We start from the raw sequence: 10,111 nt of genomic DNA on the forward strand, positions 1-10,111 counted from the left end.
TTGCGTGACAAGATCACATTTGACCGATTTAAACCGCAAATATTTACAAACATATGTATGCACATTAGGGTGGGGCGAAAAAAAACGTTTTTCGATTTCAAAATTCGAATAGTTCTGAAAAGTTGCGTGGCATGATCACATTGAACCGCGCTAGTTTGTTTTCCGATCGGACAATATTTACGGTAGCCCCAACAGCCTTAAAGTTTCGAAAACTCTCAAGTTATGGTTCTTTTATACTTTTTCCATTTTCTAAGAAGATTTTGAGTAGGCAGTTTTGTAGTCCATTAAATTTTAGTGACACGCAGTGTTTCCATATAACTACCAGCAAAAAAAAAAATAAAATCCAAAAACCAATATGATTTTTTAGCAACTTGAAACTTGCACTCTATTGTGCTAAAACTTAAAGGGCCACAAAATTGCGTGACGCAAAATCTTTCTGAAAAAGCTTAAAAAAAAAATTTACAAAAGAACCAGAATTTCAGCGATTTTTCGAAACTTTAAAACTTTTGGAATCAATGTGATCATGTTACGAAAATTTTCTACACTCTAAGAATTTCGAAATCGAAATCGAAAAATTGATTTTTTCGCTTATCCCCCCTAATGTACATATGTAAATATTTGCAGACGTGATGGAATTCAATGTATAATGAATGAGAAATATCCAGGCACACTACACTGGCTGTTACTAATACCCTGCGCTGAATTTTTCACAGGAAAGAATTTTAAGAAAAAAATGCTCAGTACATACATACATACATGTGTATAGTAATTCTTTGTGTCTGGAGCTTAATTTTTTTGCGATAGCCTTTATGTGATTTATGAACTTTTTCTGGGCATTTGGTTGACAGCTGCAAGTGTCATGTTTTTCTTTTTTGTTTGAAAAAATACTGACAATCTCTCACATAGTACCTGCAAAAGTTATTAAAGAGCTAATAAACATACAAACATATGTATGTACCTCATCTGCACTTTGCGCTCATGTGAGTAGCAAAGGTGCAAAGCCTGAAAGTTTTATTCTATTTTTTTTTTCTTTTTTTTTTGATTTCGTATGCCTACCAAAGCAAATTTACCTTGGCTTGCATGGCACTTCGATGTTAAAGAAAACCAACAACAGCTGTGAAGCACATTATAAAAAATGCATGTAGTCAAATAATAAAAGTTTGGTCTATGTTGAACATGTGACAACCTTTGCGAGAAATAAATTAATTTTTTATTTAACTTTCATAGGGGAATTAGAGATGAGGGTTTTTGCAAGCGATTTTTTGAAATCCCCCCGCCACCCCTTCTCACAATTTTTCGTTGGTACACAAAGCGTATTTTTGCCATTCTTATTAAGTTTTATTTAACAAACATGTTGTTGGAGCATTAGTTACTTTCCGTGTATGTATGTATGTATGTATTTTGACAACCAAGTTGCCTTATGTTCTAGACATTTGCCTATGCAGCTCAAAACTGCTCTCAACTTTACTCATGCGAAAAACAAGCAATAACATAAAGTTTGACGAAGTTAATTTTAACTGAAAAAGTACCAGGAAATGTACTTTCAAATGGTTTTTAGGGGATATTCCATGCCAATCGGAACACGACTCCGACTCATGTCAATAATACAAGGTTAGATAATTATTGACAGCCGCGGTTTAACACTCCCTTAAAAAAGGTTGCATTTACGAAGGACAGAGAAAGGGGAAGAATGCAATTTCTTGTTTAGAAAATGGTAATAGAAAAGTAGGCAATTAATTAAGGTTAAGATTCCAATTTTACCTTGTTTGGATCACCCTAATGTTCATAGACGAAATAAATTTTCGCAATCGAACTAAATACGTAGCATATGGCTATTAGAACGTATTCGAGAAAAAAAATTCGCCGCACACCTTCGAATTTAAAGCATTTTCGAAACGAAATTTCAAAAAAAAAACTTTTTATGGGGGAACGCAGGGGTCGTATTTTTTAAATTTTTCTCATATCTTCGGCATTTATGTTTGGATCTTAAAGTATGATATATCGATGTTCTTGTCTCAAAGAGACAATTTTTGTGTTTTAAATTTATTTACCGCAAGTACGCCGTTCTAGTACTTACCAACCAGATCTCAGTTCTTATCCACCTAACGTACCACCCTAATGACAGTGAATTACAGCTCACCAAAAATCATTAAACTTTTGCTAAGGAAGTACATATATCCATTAAAAGAGTAGTAGTACGCTGTATGTAGGTATCTTCGAAATTTCGAAATTGCCTAGGGAAAGTACTTTATGTAGACTTGGGAGTGTACGAGGAACTTTTTATGTTTGCTTGTAAGGTGGTACGGTCTAATGTCCATATATGTATGTATGCATGTATGGTCAATTATCATGCATCAATTCATCAAACAAAATTGTATTTAAAGTTGTTTTTAAATTAACAACATTTTGCTGCAGTTTTCTGGCTTCAATGCTTGAATGAAAAATTATATCGATACGCACAATTCTTGCATATATTTTACATTGCTTTTCGGTTGTTCAGGCAATGATTTTTCAATTGATTTTGCAACTTTTCTACGTACATATATGTATGTTAGTTCTTTTTACTTCACAATGTGTGCAGGCTTATGCAAATATTTAAGTACATATGCACCACGCCAAAATACTTCGAATTGATGGATTTCTACTATGTGTACTTTCGCTAAACTTTGGAGTTTATTCACAACTGGAATTTTTTGATATCTCGCTAGCTGGAAACTAAATTTTACTTGGTTCTATGAAATAAAGCTGAGATTCAGGACGTTAAAGTACGACGGCTACGATTTTACGAAATTGAGTCAGGGGAGGCTGACCGGCAGAATATGGTGTATGGGGAGCTGCTTCCACGTATTATGGTTTGTTCTATAAACTTGTCTTGTCAATCTTCAACTTTTTTAGCTTCAGGAGAATTTAAAATTTGTGTAATGCTTCGCAAAAAACAAAAGTTGGAAGCAGAGCAATGAGATTGCTTTCTCGCAGACCATCGATTGGAGGCTATTAAAGCACGGCTTGCTATCAAAATATGTATACTAGTAGCATTAAAAGCTGCAGTAGCTAGCAGTCAGCCAAACCTTATCACAACATACAAACAAGAATACATTAACATATGTTCACTGTAGAGCGCAGTCACATAAATACAATAACACTCACGCGCGCACACAAGGATACGAGGACACAAATGTTGAAATAACATTTGTGCAAAGCCACAATGCATACATATGTACATACATACATTAGTACATCCACTTGTATGCGCGCGTGCATACAAATCAACATTCGTGCACACCTGAATGCCAAAGCAATGCAAACAAGCTCAATATATACATATAAATATCATCAACAAAAAAAAAAATAATAATGAAAAATGGTGTAGACAACAACTGCAAAAGAAAAGTCGCTGAAAATATTTTCACACTGTGGCAGCGATGGCGAAGGATACATATGCCACAAGCTAAACGGCAGCTAAAGAGTACGAGCTAGTCACATACATAAGTGAGCGAGAGGTATGGGAACGCGTATTAAATATTTGAATGGCAGCAGTAAAATCGTTCGTACAGCAAATCATTTTAATAAACTCCAAAAAATACTGAAATTTTAATACAGAACGCAGTGATGCGTGTTGACTGGTATTGCATGTGTAATCTGGGCGCCTCGCGCGCCGAGAAGCAAAGCACTGTGGTAGGTGTGCACTGTGGGATGGCAAACGGGGCGTATACGCATTAAAACGCCAAGAGCAGTCAGCACTTTAAAATTAGCAAGTTAATATCGTAAAAGTGTGGCGCTGATAGCAACACTACATATGTACATACATACATATGCATGCGAGACGTGGCGAGAAAGGGGGCGTCTCGCTGTGTGCGCGTGAATATATGTATGTATGTGGACACATGGCTGGTGTTGTGGTCTACTTGCAGCGTTTGTGCCGTTTAAAAAGTGCTGATTTTATTTGCAACTAAATTTATTTCGTGGAATAATTTTCTATAGTATTCTTCCTGTATAAAAAATTTCACAATTAATTTCGAGTAGGCCAATAAAAATGTTAAAATTGGAATTTTTTTTTCGCAAATCATCATCAGCTTATTATCAATGTATTTTTTTAAATTTGATTTGTTCTTTTCGATAACAGGAACATTTTCGCTAACAGTTTGAAGTATATCAAACTTTTAAAATGAAGAAAAATTGTTAAGTTTCAAAAAATTACAAAATAGTTGCGAAAGTTATTCTGCATGCTGCCCTTTTTTTAATTCGGTGGCACACTTTTGAAACTTCCTAGGTAGGCTGTATTTGATGCCAACTTTCATTGCCCCTAATATGAACATTCTATTTGAAAACTTCCCAAAGTTACTAAAAAAAAAAATAAGTGATAAATATAAAACGAAAAGATAAAAAACGGCAGAGACAAAGATAAAGGTAGAGACAAAAAAGGAGAAAAAGATAAAGTTGAAGAATAACATGTTATGCTGTGTTGTATTGTATTGTGTTGTTTTGTGTTGTTTTGTGTTGTGTTGTGTGGTGTTGTGTTGTGTTGTGTTTTATTGATTTATGTAGCGTTATATTATGTTATTTTATGCTATGTTATGCTATGTTATGTTATGGTATGTTATGTTTAGTTATGTTGTATTATTTTATGTTATGCTATGTTATGTTATGATATGTTATGTTGTGTTATGATGTTATGTTATGTTATGTTATATTATGATGTTATGCTTTGTATGCCATGTTATGTTATGTTGTGTTATGATGTTATGGTATGTTATTTTACGTTACGTTATGATGTTACATTATGTTATGTTATGCTATGTTATGTTATGATGTTATGCTATGTTATGTTATGTTATGTTATATTATCATGTTATGATTTGTATGTTATGTTATGTTATGTTGTGTTATGATGTTATGGTATGTTATTTTACGTTTGTTATGATATTAAGTTAGGTTATGTTATGTTATGATGTTATGCTATTTTATGTTGTGTTATGATGTTATGGTATGTTATTTGACGTTATGGTATGTTATTTTACGTTATGTTATGCTGTTATGTTATGTTATGTTGTTATCTTTTGTTATGATGTTATGTTATGTTGTGCTGTGTTTTGTTGTGTTGCATTGTGTTGTGTTGTGCTGTATTGTGTTGTGTTGTGTTATGTTATGTTTTGTTATATTCTGTTATGTTGTTCAACGCATCACTCACCTCAATTCCCTTCAATACTCAACTAAACTTAAGTTCGTGGGGTTATTTGGTTATGGTCATCCTGGAGATATAAGCATTTACAGAAAATGTTAATTAGGCGAAGGGTATAAAATATGTATAGGAAAGCTTGCAAGCAGAATTTCTGGAACCGCCTAATGTACTTGCATATTTTGAAAAAGCCTTAGCCATCATCAGCCATACGTTTGCTAAACTTCAAGAGCCCATCTACCAAAAAAGATCGACTACGTTTCCATAGAAGATTGTGTTGGAGACTATGAACTAACTATGATCCATTTTAACCGAAGCTATGAGAAAAACTGTGTCTAGTCACCGCCCATTTAACAGGTACATATTCCGTACGTTGGGGTCTCACCACTTAAGGCCAAATTGGTAAAAGACTCCCTTAGTTTGTGTACAACTCTTGTCAGGTCGTCGCTGATCTAACGCAATTGAAACTGAAGTCGGACTTTCTGTGATCAGTTTCGGGTATATAATTAAGGGCCAAGTTAGAAAAAATATACACTCATCTGCTCTGCTTGAAATACCATCAGGGCGTAGAAGAGAGGTATTTATGTTAATAAAAATGTGTGCACCAAGACTATTCCCAGATTTATTTAAAAAAAATATGTTTTCTTAGAAATCTATAGGTTGATTGAACATATAGGAAAAGCATAAACATTTCACCTCTTTTATGTTCCTAGGATCTGCTTGATACATACATACACATTAGAGTGCATCACTCTCAATGCAAAAAAATCTTAGTTTTTCCCATTGGAATTGTATTTAGAATTTATTATATTTTAAGAATTCCGCCAAAATATTACGGACAAATACTAAGACTTAGGTGAGCTGGAGCGATTAGAAAATAAATAGAATTCGAGTTTTTTTTATAAATAAAATTAGTTTAGATGATAGAAGAGTTTAAGATTAAAATGTCTGCATAAAAATATTTGAAAATGTGATCAAACAAATTAAAATAATGACATTTCTGGAGGTATTTTCAACTGGAGCTGGGCGCTTACGTAAACTTTAATATTTTTCCTAAATATTTTGCCGGAAGGTTTAAAATACATACATATAATCGATTTTATAATTAAGGTGGAAAAACTGAAAACTTTTTTGTTGATGCACCCTAATGTACATAAGTTTGTATGTATTGAAACTTTTCAGCAACGTTTTACTTTGCTTAACTTTGTATGAACATATGTAATAAATATATTCCCTTACTTCTACAAAGCAGCAAGTAAAAAATATTGACTTTGCAAAAGACTTGCAAACTTGTACATACATACATATTTACATATGTAAACATATGTAATTTTTTAAGGAGTGTGCGTATTTATTTACATACGGTGATGTGTGCGAGACTGCAATTACAAATAACAACATAAATACATATGTATGTACCCTGCAAAAAATGGGACTAATCCGGGATGACTCCGGGAGCAATCGCAAAGGAACATGCGACTTATACCACTTTTGATCTCTTTATATGGAATGAACTGTTCGCTTTTGTTCGAGCATGTCCTATGAAGAGACTAATTGTTCACCTTTATACCCGAAAGGGTATAAAAAGCGACTAGTCACTTTAAAAAAAATAAAAATAAAAATTTGAACACCGCACATGAAATTTCATTGACTAAGTGCGTACATATCATTAAATCGTTAATAGTACCCGTTAGAGATGAATTGGGGACTAAATGATCTCCAATTATACCCATAAGGGATGAGTCGAGACTAATTGACCTCCATTATTACACGTATGAGACTAGTTGCGACTAATTAATTCCCAATTGTACCCGATTGAGAGTAATCTCGGAATACTCTCTTTAGAGATTAGTCGCACAATTTTTTGCAGGGTATGTACAACTTTCTTACGTGCATATAAACAAAATCACTCATTCGTAAATACGTGAGCATACATACATTTACTTAGTGCATATGTATGTAAAATGCTGCATCCTACTTAACCAAATACGAATTGCTTATACATAAATTATTACATTTAAAAACGTTTTGGGCGAGTGCTTGAGAAATTTTTCATGATTTTTTGTTCTTCGAATAATTTCATCTGTGAAAAATGTGAACACTGCCGACTTCCTTCGGAGAGAAAGCTTGCAATATAAATAATCACATATGAGCCGGTATACACCCTTCCCGAGGTCTAGACTGAAAAATCGATCTAAGCGTGTTATATAATTTTAAAACGAACTTTACCCATATTTGATTGGATTATGTTTATGCATAACTATTTCTTTTAATTTCAGTTAATTTAGGAACTACTTAATTTTAATCTTATTTTATTTATGTTATATTTAAATTTTTAGATTTTTTTGTATTACAAGATTTTTTTTTAATTTCATATAATCTTTAGAAACTTAACTTTTTTTGATTTTTAAGTCCACTTTTTTTATTTAATTTTATTTAAACTTTTTGATTTTATTATTTTTTAGGATCTTAATTTATATACAGGGTGTCCCAGAAGTAATGTGCCAAACTTTAGGGGAAGTTAGGTGGGGGGGTGAGCTCCCTGATAAACAAAAAGTTTTCAGGTAAAAGTGCCACCGTTTTTGAAATATTTACATTTTTTCGAATTTAAAAAAAATTGTGCCTTTTCATGTGTTTTCTTTAACTGCAACTAAAAACCGGGCAATACTTAGTAAATTTTTTATGTAAAACACTTCCAGATAGTTGCCTCTCCATACTCAAATGCAATGTAGTTAAAATATATTAAGGAACCATCATAAAATTAGGACTATTTCTGGATTTGTCACTTTTTGATATTTTCTTCCCCAACTTTGACTATCTCGGGTGAAAAAAAAATGTACTGAGCTATAACTTTACAAAAAGTTGCTCATTTAATTAAGATTTCAGAAAGGTACCACACTTACTGTTTTAAATAGAAAAAAAAAAGTTATAGCCGCTTTTGTGGGTAAAGGACTGAGACACGCTAGAATGTATTTAATAGATTTAAATTAAATTTGCTCTTGTTACCGTCAAACGACATGCTAAATAGTACAAAGGTACATAATTACTTGCTTCTGGCATTATTTTATGTTACTTACCGGAATTCGGACTAGAGTCTATAACAAGGGCTATATCTATCAATATTTTATGTGAAGGATGGGTTCACGTGAAATAAGATATACATGAGTTGTTTGAAGAAAAATTTATTCATTTATTGATAAAATATGCTCAAATTGGCGATCTTCTACTCTAATACAAGCTCGGCACCTTTTAAGAAAAGACGCTTTTAGAGATCTTAAACTCAATTGGGCTATCTCAGCAGCAGCTCCATTTATTTGTTCCCGCCCCAGTAGAAAAAATCTAATGGATTCAGGTCTGGCGATCGAGCAGGCCATGTGATTGGTCTGTATCGTCCAATCCATCGGCGAGGATAAGTTTCGTCTAAATGAGCTCTTACTTCACGCCCGTAGTGAGCAGGGCACCCGTCATTTTGCTGCCATAGTCTTCGCCGCAGGTTTAAGGGTACATCTTCCAAAAGAGTTGGAAGCCGTTCCTGAAGGAACTCTAAATAACTGTGAGAGTTGAGCGTTGGCGGCAGTTCCACAGGTCCCAATATCTGACAATTAAAAATACCGCACCATAAATTTATTTTGTACTGGTACTGCGAACGATCTTATCTCATTTCGTGAGGATTGTCTATCTGCCAACTGTGAAGGTTATGTAAATTAAAATAACCATCACGTTTGCATGATGATTCATCGCTCCAAATTATTTTATTAAAAAAGTTGGGGTCTGATGCATGCATTCGCAACATTTCACGGCAAAATCTAACCCTCGACAGGTAATCTCTTTCCTGTAGAGCCTGAACACGTTGAATGTGGTAGGGATGAAATCGATGGTCTTTTAAAGCTTTGTGAACTGTAGTTTTTGGTATCCCCGTCCGTCTTTTCATCATTCTCACTGAAGTCGATGGACCTAGTTCCACTTCCTCTAACACAGCTTCAACATCTACCGTTGCAGGACGTCCTGTTTCGCCGACACGCCTTCCAAGTATGCGACCTTAAAAGTGAAAAATGATAGTTAACAAGCAAGCAAACAAGAAAGGTGTAAAAATCACTTACCTTCATATATTTCTGTATGGGTCCGGGCGAATACTTCACGACCCGGATGTCGACGATTGGGGTATCGCTTTGCATAGAGTTTTTGAGCAGCTCTGGCATTACAGCAAGCTTCACCGTAAATTAGGTGAATATCCGCATATTCATGCGACGTATACTGCGTGTTCTCTGTCATAGTATTAATAACACAATGTTCGAAGGGTCCAATTTCACAAAATCCGCTTTCACTAATTCCGGTAAGTAACACAAAATAATGTCAGGAGCAGGTAATAATGTACCTTTGTACTATTTAGCATGTCATTTGACGGTAACAAGAGCAAATTCAATTTAAATCTATTAAATACATTCTAGCGTGTCTCAGTCCTTTACCCACAAAAGCGGCTATAACTTTTTTTTTTCTGTTCGAAACAGTAAGTGTGGCACCTTTCTGAAATCTTTATGAAATGAGCAATTTTTTGTATGTAATGTAAAGTTATAGCTCAGTACATTTTTTTTCACCCGAGATAGTCGAATTTGGGGAACAAAATATCAAAAAGTTAAAAATCCAGAAATAGTCCTAATTTTATGATGGTTCCTTAATATATTTTAACTACATTGCATTTGAGTATGGAGAGGCAACTATCTGAAAGTATTTTACATAAAAAATTTACTAAGTATTGCCCGGTTTGTAGTTGCAGTTAAAGAAAACACATGAAAAGGCACGATTTTTTTTAAATTCGAAAAAATGTAAATATTTCAAAACCGGTGACACTTTTACCTGAAAATTTTTTGTTTATCAGGGACCTCACCCCCCCACCTACCTTCCCCTAAAGTTTGGCACGTTACTTCTGGGACACCC

At 34.0% G+C, this 10,111-nt stretch overlaps 1 protein-coding gene across 1 annotated transcript in view; it reads left to right on the forward strand.

Moving 5' to 3' along the window:
- LOC118746860 overlaps positions 1-10,111 on the forward strand; it is a 100,856-nt gene that overhangs the window by 81,979 nt on the left and 8,766 nt on the right. The window lies entirely within an intron of this gene.

The sequence above is a fragment of the Rhagoletis pomonella genome, unplaced genomic scaffold (assembly GCF_013731165.1).
Source record: "Rhagoletis pomonella isolate Grant_MI unplaced genomic scaffold, Rhpom_1.0 Rhpom_scaffold_00011, whole genome shotgun sequence".
Classification (NCBI taxonomy): domain Eukaryota; kingdom Metazoa; phylum Arthropoda; class Insecta; order Diptera; family Tephritidae; genus Rhagoletis; species Rhagoletis pomonella.